At 38.7% G+C, this 12,498-nt stretch overlaps 2 pseudogenes; both read right to left on the reverse strand.

The window, feature by feature from the left end:
- Positions 1–389: 389 nt before the first annotated feature.
- Positions 390–974, reverse strand: LOC110302519 (large ribosomal subunit protein uL6 pseudogene; annotated as a pseudogene).
- Positions 975–1,336: 362 nt separating this feature from the next.
- On the reverse strand, positions 1,337–1,875 carry LOC110302408 (large ribosomal subunit protein eL37-like; annotated as a pseudogene).
- Between the last annotated feature and the right edge of the window lie 10,623 nt (positions 1,876–12,498).

Raw genomic sequence — 12,498 nt, forward strand, 5'->3', positions numbered from 1 at the left:
TTTCTTTTCTTTTCTTTTCTTTTCTTTTCTTTTCTTTTCTTTCCCTTTCCCTTTCCCTTTCCCTTTCCCTTTCCCTTTCCCTTTCCCTTTCCCTTTCCCTTTCCCTTTCCCTTTCCCTTTCCCTTTCCCTTTCCCTTTCCCTTTCCCTTTCCCTTTCCCTCCCCTCCCCTCCCCTCCCCTCCCCTCCCCTCCCTTTCTTTTCTTTTTTTCTTTTCTTTTCTTTTCTTTTCTTTTCTTTTCTTTTCTTTTCTTTTCTTTTCTTTTCTTTTCTTTTCTTTTTTCTTATTCAATATATAAGTCTTTTATTATCCCCCATAGAGCCCAAATTGTACTTGTAATCAAAATCTTGTTTCTGGAGCTGGAAACCTTAGGTCTTACCCATCAGCATGCTACAGTGTTCCCTTTTCAGCCACACAGATGCCATCCAAAGACTTTCTGATGTCCTTGTTTTTAACTGTTGTGACTTGCTATATCAGAGCCGCTGAGTTTGAAACAAGTTCAATATCATTTCATTCAATGATTAATTAATCCTTCTGGGCTTGAGAGACAGAACAAGCAACACCTATTCTCATCAGGATCCTGCAGATGTAGTTTTCACCCAGAAATTTTAGATTTCAACCAGAGACCCATTCTGAATAACAACGTTGATGGGGAAGGGAGGATTCACAGACCTCATCTTGTAGTGGAAGCCCAGCGTAACACCCTTGATCATGTTCTGAACATGACTGCAGGTGGTTCTGACGGTGGCCAGTTCCTTTCTGTTACTCCACATTTTATCAACCTAGAATCTCTTCTTTTTCTTGCCAAGGAGGCTTAGTTCTACATTGGTGTGATTGAAAACCCTCTGCAGAGTTCCCCTGGGGCTCTTCACCATGGCTGTGCACCCCTTCTGAATGATGCTGACACCTTCTGGAATGTCTTACAGTCTGGTGGCTAAGAATGGTCTCCATTCCTGCAGTAGATGGGGCAAAGAGCTGTAAGATATCTTTTAAAAATTGGTTTCAAAACATTCTTTTCTCTTTCATAATTGCATAATAGGAAGAGAATTTCATATTGAAACACCTGTGTAAAAGTACAACTGTTCTAAAATGATTTATGAAACTCCCTAGAGGGTGGGTGTCTGACTCCAGTGCCTTCTCTTGGGTTCTCTTCCCTTTGTTGGTCTGTCTTGTTCAACTTTGATATCATCATTTTTGTTTTATTTTGTTATTTCTTTTAGAACAAAGATTTACTTTTTACTCACTTTTTTAATACAAAAGTCACGTTTTTAGTAATCTAAAAGCAGTATATTTTCCAATGCTAAAAATCATTTATATTAAATATTGAAAGCAATAATTTAATGAACCTGTTGAATATTCAAGAGAATGACAAAAATCAAACTTATAAAAATTTTAATATCAAAACTTTTAAATGGTTGCTATATTAAATGATCCTTATCCATAAAAATAATGTTTGGGCATTATGATTCAAATGAACTAATACCCCTTACAATTTTTCCTGCTTTGTGTTTTGGTTTTTGGTTTTTATGAAGCCAGAACTCTTTTTTTTTTTTTTTTTTTTTTTACTGATTGAAATCCGAAAGATGAACTGCATGCTGTAACAGATGCCCTGTTGGGTTTAGGTGTTGTTCCTTCACAGAATTCACATCCATGTTGAAATCTTTGCTAAACAATTTTAGGTGCCTCAGTCACCCAGTCCCGGTAGTGTTTCATCTTTTAGCTTTGGCACTCCGGTGATATTTCCTCTTGAGCTTGGCAGGGAGGCACATTTGCCACAGGCCAACTTCTGAGAGCGGTAGGCCTCAGAGCCACAGAGGCAGCAAAACATGTGCAGCCTATCATGATGCTTTCTGAAGAATGATGTCCCTTTTGTCATCTTGCATCTAATTCAAGCTTTCTTAAACTACCTAAGCTTTATAAAATAATGAAATAAAACCCTAAGATCTTAGATTTTTTTAACAAAACCCTAGAATCATAGATGAGCCAAAATGTTTAGCCACATTCTTTTAGACAGTAAAAAGTATTTGAGGAAATCTGAATTCCAGCAATAACAAGTCTTTGGTCAATGTCTACTTTGATGGGCCAAGACGAAACTTTTAAAGATCAAGTAAGTTGCCGGGCTTGGTGGCTCACACCTTTAATCCCAACACTCGCAGGGCAGAGGCAGGGGGATTTTTGAGTTCCAGGCCAGCCTGGTCTACAGAGTAAGTTCTAGGACAGCCAGAGCTACACGGAGAAACCCTGTCTTGAAAAACAAAACAAAAAAACAAAAACAAAAACAAAAACAAACAAACAAAAAATAATAAAGCAGGTGGAGCCTACTCTTCCTCTGGAATTGAGGTGTAAAGCAGTGGCTAAATGTCTGTGAGAACCGACTTCTAAAACGCCTTGTTAGAATCCCCACAGTGACCAAAAATCCTCAGTCAGTCCATATCCTCTATTTACTTCCTGTACTTCACAGCCTGGACCTAGTGAAGAACTCAGGGTTCTTCCCCATGTCTTCTCAAATCTCCCAGTTTCAGAAACCAGAAAGATTAGGGACAGTGGATCACCCAAACATCAGCTGTGGGTTACAAGATGAAAGTTCTCTCAGGACTAGGTTGAAAGTGAGAAAGAAGTGGACATGACTAGGCAGTAATGAGACAGGAGAAAGCTGTACTGATGATGTTAACTCAAGAATCTGTAACTGGGTGTGGTGGTGCATGTCTTTAATCCCAGCTCTGGAGAGGTAGAGGCAGGCAGATCTCTGAGAGTTCAAGGCCAGCCTGGTTTACATAGTGTGTTCCAGGACAGTCAGAAGTAAATGGTGAGACTCTTTCAGAATAAAATAAAATGAAAAAGATCTGATAAAACAACAGCAAAAGAATATGCACTGGAGGGACCAGAGACAAGGCATTGTTCTAAGCATGTGTATACTGGAAAAATGGCAAAAGGTCCATAAAATTAACATGAACTTTTCCATGAAGTTCAGGTGATATAAAAGCATAAACACTCAGCAGTTTTTAACTTGCAAAGGTGCCACTTATGTAGAGTTCAACCAACTATGAGTCCTTGTATAAGTGACAGTATTTATGATGACAATACTATTATTAGATAACATATTTATAAAAGTGTTTATGGAACAATTTTCAGATTTGTTTTCTCACCTGTAATTTGCATTACTTATTCTGTTGGCCTTCTATGTTTCTTTCAAATAATTTTGGACAGATATATGGGAATTGTGTACTGTGAGCCTTTGAACACAAAACTCCTTATCTACTTTCTGTTCTAGTCTAGAACCCAGTATTGTTCTGAATGGTTATAGTTAGGAAGTGATCAAAATATTGTTTCAACAACTACATAATGTACTGTAACCTTTGTTAGATTCATAGTTTAAAACAGGGAAAACAAAGAAAAAAAAACCAAAGGAAATACACATACTATATGAAATACATCAGTTAAGAAAATAGTGAGTTCCAAAATTATTAAATTATAGCTGCTCAACTAAGATAAATTGGACCTTGTGAAAAAAACTTAGCTTTTTCTTCTTCCTCCATTCTTCCTCCCTCCCTCCCTTCCTCCCTTCTTTCCTTCCTCCCTCTTTCCTCCCTTCTTCCCTCTCTCCTCCCTTTTTCCTTCCTTCCTTCCTTCCTTCCTTCCTTCCTTCCTTCCTTCCTTCCTTCCTTCCTTCCTTCCCTTTCCCTTCCCTTCCCTTTCCCTTCCCCTTTTCCTTCCTTCCTTCCGTCCTTCCTTCCTTTCTTTCTTCCTTCCATCCTTCCTTCCCTTTCCCTTCCTTTCCCTTTTCCTTTCCTTGCCCTTGCCCTTTCTGTTTTCCTCCCTCCCTCCCTTCCTCCCTCCCTCCCTCCCTTCCTTTTCTTCTTCCTTCTTTTCTCCCTCCCTTCTTTCCTTTCATTTTCTTTGAATTTTTTAAACCAGGGTTTTACTTTGTAGCTCTAGTGGCCAGAAATTTACCTTGTAGTGCAAGTGGGCATCAAACTCACAAAAGTCCTCCTGCTTCATCCTCTTGACTCTGGGGATTTCAGGCATAACTAGAACTAATTTATTGTACCTGGCTTTAATATTGTATCTTCATATGAGTTGATCTTGTGAGAAACTGACTTAACTAGCACAGTGGAGGGTCATATCAATAGAGCAGGTACCTTCATTACTGTCTGTGTCTGTGGGAACTGACTTCTAAAACCACGTGTTAGGATGCTCACAGTAACCAAGAGAATGCTCAGTCAGCCCAGTTCTTGGATTTACCTTGCACTTCACAGCCTTGGCCTAGTGAGGACAGCAGGGTTCTTCTCCATGCCCTCTCAAATGTCTTGTCATTTAAGACAATAAGGAAGTATTATCATTCGAGGTCAAGGATATCAAGAATGACTGAAAGGCTAATAGTGCATCTTGCCACAGACTCACCTGCCAAAGGTGTCTGTTAAAATCAAGTCTGCATGTATTTTTAAGTTCAGTAATCGAGGCCAATAGCTCATAGATGGAATATGATCAAGTGTGATGTGACATTCCTGAGAGAATTGTGGTTTGCTTGAAGTTCTCACATTTGTAGGACTGAAAAAAAAATGTCATACTATTGGTGGGAGTGGAGAATACACTCCAAATTTTTATCATCACAAAATGTGTGCCATTTATTTAGTAAAATATATTATATATATATATATATATATTCTTAATACATAAGTATGTATTATGCATATATATTCTAAATTTCTAAATACATTATACAACTTGCCCAGTCTATTAATGTTACTTGTATGTGTGTTTTCAAGGCTGACATTTAGTATTGGACAGCCTGATGCTTACTATTCCCTGGGGAGAGCTGTTTCTCCCTACTCTCAGCATTCATTGTAATTCTTTGTGTATTGGAGATGGCCTCCTGAGCTTTCCCAGGTTCACTTTACCATGCCAATCATTGCTGTCCTTGTTCAGCTCACACTTGTGCAGTCTGGTTGGTGAGGTTTTATAATCTACTTCTGAGATAGGAGATAAGCTGTTACAGAAATACCCCTGAGAGTCTGGAGTAGGCATTGTTTGTAAATGTGTTCATTGTGACTGGGCTTCATAACTCTGCATTTTGACTAGTTACAGTTTCTCCTTAATATTCTATTTCTGGAGGCTGACACTCGCCAGCTACCCACAATACCCACCACAGGATCTTAAGACTTCTGGTGAGTGGAACACAGCTTCTGCTCCAATCCAATTGCGTGTGGGACCTGAGACTGCATTAGTTAGGGAAGCAGAAAACCGGCCTGAGTAGGGCCACAAGCCTCTTCCAGTCAGACCAGCACCGGGGTAGCTAAAGCGCAGGGTCGGCTGACACCCGCCAGCTACCCACGACACCCGCCACAGGATTTTGAGACTTCTGGTGAGTGGAACACAGAGTCTGCTCAAATCTTTAAACAGTGACAACAATAACAACTAACCCCAGAGATTACCAGATGGCGAAAGGTAAACATAATAATCTTACTAACAGAAACCAAGACCACTCACCATCATCAGAACCCAGCACTCCCACTTCGCCCAATCCAGGGCACCCCAACACACCGGAAAACCTAGACCCGGTTCTAAAAGCATATCTCATGATGATGGTAGAGGACATCAAGAAGGACTTTAATAACACACTTAAAGAAATACAAAAGAACACTGCTAAACAGGTAGAAGCCATTAAAGAGGAAGCACAAAAATCCCTTAAAGAATTGCAGGAGAACACTGCTAAACAGGTAGAAGACATTAAAGAGGAAGCACAAAAATCCCTTAAAGAACTGCAGGAAAACCAGACCAAACAGGTGATGGAATTGAATAAAACCATCTGAGACCTAAAAAGGGAAGTAGAGACAATGAAGAAAACCCAAATTGAGGCAACACTGGAGATAGAAACACTAGGAAAGAAATCTGGAACCATAGATAGGAGCATCAGCAAAAGAATACAAGAGATGGAAGAGAGAATCTCAGGTGCAGAAGACTCCATAGAGAACATCGGCACGACAATCAAAGAAAATACAAAATCCAAAAAGATCCTAACTCAAAATATTCAGGAAATCCAGGACAAAATGAGAAGACCAAACCTACGGATAATAGGAGTAGATGAGAATGAAGATTTTCAACTCAAAGGACCAGCAAATATATTCAACAAAATTATAGAAGAAAACTTCCCAAACCTAAAGAAAGAGATGCCCATGAACATACAAGAAGCTTACAGAACTCCAAATAGACTGGACCAGAAAAGAAATTCCTTCTGAAACATAATAATCAGAACAACAAATGCACTAAATAAAGATAGAATACTAAAAGCAGTAAGGGAAAAAGGTCAAGTAACATATAAAGGCAAGCCTATCAGAATTACACTGGATTTTTCACCAGAGACTGTGAAAGCCAGAAGGGCCTGGACAGATGTTATACAGAAACTAAGAGAACACAATTTCCAGCCCAGGCTACTATACCCAGCTAAACTCTCAATTACCATAGATGGAGAAACCAAAGTATTCCATGATAAAACCAAATTCACACATTATCTTTCCACGAATCCAGCACTTCAAAGGATAATAACAGAAAAAAACCAATACAAGGACGGAAACCAAGTCCTAGAAAAAGCAAGAAGGTAATCCCTCAACAAACCTAAAAGAAGACAGCCACAAAAACAGAACACCAACTCTAACAACAAAAATAAAAGGAAGCAACAATTACTTCTCCCTAATATCTCTTAATATCAATGGACTCAACTCCCCAATAAAAAGACATAGACTAACAGGCTGGCTACAGAAACAGGACCCAACATTTTTCTGCTTACAGGAAACTCATCTCAGAGAAAAAGATAGACACTACCTCAGAATGAAAGGCTGGCAAACAATTTTCCAAGCAAATGGTAGGAAGAAACAAGCTGGAGTAGCCATTATAATATCTGATAAGATGGACTTCCAACCCAAAGTCATCAAAAAAGACAAGGAAGGACACTTCATTCTCATCAAAGGTAAAATCCTCCAAGAGGAACTATCAATTCTGAATATCTATGCTCCAAATACAAGGGCAGCCTCATTCATTAAAGATACTTTAGTAAAGCTCAAAGCACACATTGCACCTCACACAATAATAGTGGGAGACTTCAACACACCACTTTCACCAATAGACAGATCATGGAAACAGAAACTAAACAGGGACACAGTGAAACTAACAGAGGTTATGAAACAAATGGATCTGACAGATATCTAAGAACATTTTATCCTAAAACGAAAGGATATACCTTCTTCTCAGCACCTCACGGGACCTTCTCCAAAATTGACCACATAATTGGTCACAAAACAAGCCTCAATATATACAAAAATATTGAAATTGTCCCATGCACCCTATCAGATCACCATGGACTAAGGCTGATCTTCAATAACAAAATAAATAATAGAAAGCCAACACACACGTGGAAACTAAACAACACTCTTCTCAATGATACCTTGGTCAAGGAAGGAATAAAGAAAGAAATTAAGGACTTTCTGGAGTTTAATGAAAATGAAGCCACAACATACCCAAACTTATGGGACACATTGAAAGCATTTCTAAGAGGAAAACTCATAGCTCTGAGTGCCTCCAAAAAGAAACTAGAGAGAGCACACATTAGCAGCTTGACAACACACCTAAAAGCACTAGAACAAAAGGAAGCAAATTCACCCAAGAGGAGTAGATGGCAAGAAATAATCAAACTCAGGGGTGAAATCAACCAAGTGGAAACAAGAAGAACAATTCAAAGAATCAACCAATCGAGGAGCTGGTTCTTTGAGAAAATCAACAAGATAGATAAACCCTTAGCCAGACTCACTAGAGGGCATAGGGAAAGTACTCTAATTAACAAAATCAGAAATGAAAAGGGAGACATAACAACAGACCCTGAAGAAATCCAAAACACCATCAGATCCTTCTACAAAAGGCTATACTCAACAAAACTGGAGATCCTGGATGAAATGGACAAGTTTCTAGACAGATACCAGGTACCAAAGTTAAATCAAGATCAGGTTAATGATCTAAATAGTCCCATATCCCCTAAAGAAATAGAAGCAGTCATTAATAGTCTCCCAACCAAGAAAAGCCCAGGACCAGATGGGTTTAGTGCAGAATTCTATCAAACCTTCAAAGAAGAACTAATCCCAATTCTTCACAAACTATTCCACAAAATAGAATCAGAAGGTAATCTACCCAACTCATTCTATGAAGCCACAATTACTCTGATACCTAAACCACATAAAGACTCAACAAAAATAGAGTACTTCAGACCAATTTCCCTTATGAATATTGATGCAAAAATCCTCAATAAAGTTCTCGCTAACCGAATTCAAGAACACATCAAAACAATCATCCATCCTGACCAAGTAGGATTAATCCCAGGGATGCAAGAATGGTTCAATATACGAAAATCCATCAATGTAATCCATTATATAAACAAACTCAAAAACAAAAACCACATGATCATTTCGTTAGATGCTGAAAAAGCATTTGACAAAATCCAACACCCATTCATGATAAAAGTCTTGGAAAGATCAGGAATTCAAGGCCCATACCTAAACATGATAAAAGCAATCTACAGCAAACCAGTAGCCAACATCAAAGTAAATGGTGAGAAGCTGGAAGCAATCCCACTAAAATCAGGGACTAGACAAGGCTACCCACTCTCTCCCTACCTATTCAGCATTGTACTTGAAGTCCTAGCCAGAGCAATTAGACAAAAAAGGAGATCAAGGGGATACAAATCAGAAAAAAAGAAGTCAAAATATCGCTTTTTGCAGATGATATGATAGTATACATAAGTGACCCTAAAAATTCCACCAGAGAACTCCTAAGCCTGATAAATAGCTTCGGTGAAGTAGCTGGATATACAATTAACTCAAGCAAGTCAATGGCCTTTCTGTACACAAAGGATAAACAAGCAGAGAAGGAAATTAGGGAAACAACACCCTTCTCAATAGTCACAAACAATATAAAATACCTTGGCGTGACTCTAACTAAGGAAGTGAAAGATCTGTATGACAAGAACTTCAAGTCCCTGAAGAAAGAAATTAAAGAAGATCTCAGAAGATGGAAAAACCTCCCATGCTCATGGATTGGCAGGATCAACATTGTAAAAATGGCTATCTTACCAAAAGCAATCTACAGATTCAATGCAATCCCCATCAAAATTCCAACTCAATTCTTCAACGAATTAGAAAGGGCAATCTGCAAATTCATCTGGAACGACAAAAAACCTAGGATAGCAGAAACTCTTCTCAAGGATAAAAGAACCTCTGCTGGAATCACCATGCCTGACCTAAAGCTGTACTACAGAGCAATTGTGATAAAAACTGCATGGTACTGGTATAACGACAGACAAGTAGACCAATGGAACAGAATTGAAGACCCTGAGATCAACCCACATACCTATGGTCACTTGATCTTTGACAAGGGAGCAAAAACCATCCAGTGGAAAAAAGACAGCATTTTCAACAAATGGTGCTGGCACAACTGGCGGTTATCATGTAGAAGAATGCGAATTGATCCATTCCTATCTCCTTGTACCAAGGTCAAATCTAAGTGGATTAAGGAACTCCACATAAAACCAGAGACACTGAAACTTATAGAGGAGAAAGTAGGGAAAAGCCTCGAAGATATGGGTACAGGGGAAAAATTCCTGAATAGAACAGCAAAGGCTTGCGCTGTAAGATCGAGAATCGATTAATGGGACCTCATAAAGTTGCAAAGCTTCTGCAAGGCAAAAGACACCGTCAATAAGACAAAAAGACCACCAACAGATTGGGAAAGGATCTTTACCTATCCTACATCAGATAGGGGACTAATATCCAATATATATAAGGAACTCAAGAAGGTGGACTCCAGAAAAACAAATAACACTGTTAAAAAATGGGACTCAGAACTGAACAAAGAATTCTCACCTGAGGAATACCGAATGGCAGAGAAGCACCTGAAAACATGTTCAACATCCTTAATCATCATGGAAATGCAAATCAAAACAACCCTGAGATTCCACCTCACACCAGTCAGAATGGCTAAGATCAAAAATTCAGGTGACAGCAGATGCTGGCGAGGATGTGGAGAAAGAGGAACACTCCTTCATTGTTGGTGGGATTGCAAGCTGGTACAACCACTCTGGAAATCAGTCTGGCGGTTCCTCAGAAAATTGGACATAATACTACCAGAGGATCCAGCAATACCTCTCCTGGGCATATATCTAGAAGATATTCCAACCGGTAAGAAGGACACATGCTCCACTATGTTCATAGCAGTCTTATTTATAATAGCCAGAAGCTGGAAAGAACCCAGATGCCCCTCAACAGAGGAATGGATACAGAAAATGTGGTACATTTACACAATGGAGAACTACTCAGCTATTAAAAGGAATGAATTTATGAAATTCCTAGGCAAATGGATGGATCTGGAGGGCATCATCCTGAGTGAGGTAACATATTCACAAAGGAACTCACACAATATGTACTCACTGATAAGTGGATATTAGCCCAAAAACTTAGGATACCCAAGATATAAGATACAATTTGTTAAACGCATGAAACTCAAGAAGAACGAAGACCAAAGTGTGGACACTGTGCCCCTTCTTGGAACTGGGAACAAAACACCCATGGAAAGAGTTACAGAGATAAAGTTTGGAGCTGTGAAGAAAGGATGGACCATCTAAAGACTGCCATATCCAGGGATCCATCCCATAATCAGCTTCCAAACACTGACACCATTGCATACACTAGCAAGATTTTACTGAAAGGACCCAGATATAGCTGTCTCTTGTGAGACAATGCCAGGGCCTAGCAAACACAGAAGTGGATGCTCACAGTCAGCTATTAGATGGATCACAGGGCCCCCAATGGAGGAGCTAGAGAAAGTACCCAAGGAGCTAAAGGGAACTGCAACCCCATAGGTGGATCATTATTATGAACTAACCAGTACCCCTGAGCTCTTGACTCAAGCTGCATTTGTATCAAAAGATGGCCTAGTCGGCCATCACTGGAAAGAGAGGCCCATTGGACTTGGCAACTTTATATGCCCCAGTACAGGGGAATGCCAGGGCCAAGGGGTGGGGGTGGGTGGGTGGGGGACTGGGGGGGGGGGAGTGTATTGGGTTCTTTTTGGATAGCATTGGAAATGTAATTGAGGAAAATAGCTAATAAAAAAAGAAAAAAATATTCTATTTCTGTTGCAAAGGAAAAGTTTCCCTGATGCACGATAAAGGCTATACTTATTTGTGGCTATAAGGAGAAATATTTAGCATGTCAACTCACACCTGCCTTTGAGCACAAACCAGAATATTGATGGGGCAAATGACTCATTGTCTACATCAGTGTTCTCTAAGTTCTTTTTGATAAAGCATTAGCTTGACTAGCCAAATGCTTACAAGAAATAACTACATTTATGTCTAATATATACGTTCTTTACCTGAAATAATATGTTGTAATGTTTACTTTTATTTCAAATTAGCAGCAATATATTATAAGCATTTTTGTACATGAGATGCATAAAAGTTTTTGCCTTGTCTCAAACAGTATAACTTCAGTATTTTCATAATACTTTATTATGAAAAAGGCAACATAGAAAGTATAGAGGAGAATATGAACAAATTCGGTGAAAATATTACATTCTTTAACACAAGGAACTTGAATGGTAGTGGAGTTAGGAGCCACAGTAGATCTTGGACACATAAATATAGGTATAGACTCTCATACACATGTCAAGGGAGGACTTTATATTCTTTTCTTATACATAAATGTTTATCCACTCAGTATTAACATAATCTATGCATTTGATATTAATAAATACTTGAATGGTTTGGCTTAATAATTTGAGATAGTTATTGGTATTTTTGCTTTAAATTGTTTTTTATTTCTATTGTAATGACTATCACTTCTGAATTAAATAATTCTCAGAGACAAACAGCTCCAAACAGAAGCATGCCATTGCACACTCATCAAATCACAAGGCCAGGTTTTTCGAGCTCACCTCAAATTATGAAAAGAATTTTTAAATTCATTTGTACTAGCCTGATGAGTACTTCTTTAGCTGCATTTTATTCATAGAAAATGTATAGTGACTTGTCAATTTTGTAACTGTTAATTGAAACTAAATAAAATACCAGACACAGGTAGTTACCCATTTACTGCATGGAAACGTGTTAAGAGCACCAAATGTCTGAGGACTTCTGCATTGCTGCTAGTCCTCACCAACCCATGGATACCCTCTACACATGTGGTCCACAGCCTCAAAGTGAACTTCTGATACAGGAGAGAGTGAAGACAGAGATGCCAATTACATGTGAAAATATTAGTAAAGTATAATAGACTTTGTATAAATGTAAACACAGCTTGAAATTTGAAATTTCATCTTATTCCTAGAGGGACCACCTAGTTTATTCTGGTGCATGCAGCTCATAGGGCTACAGTCACTGACAAGACAATCTAGTAAATGAAAGCCATTTTTTTCTTTATAAAATAATGCCTTTCCTCCCTTAAGTGTTGATTTCCTCCAT

The sequence above is a fragment of the Mus caroli genome, unplaced genomic scaffold (genome assembly GCF_978045245.1).
Source record: "Mus caroli unplaced genomic scaffold, Mus_caroli_1 scaffold_11, whole genome shotgun sequence".
NCBI classification, from domain to species: domain Eukaryota; kingdom Metazoa; phylum Chordata; class Mammalia; order Rodentia; family Muridae; genus Mus; species Mus caroli.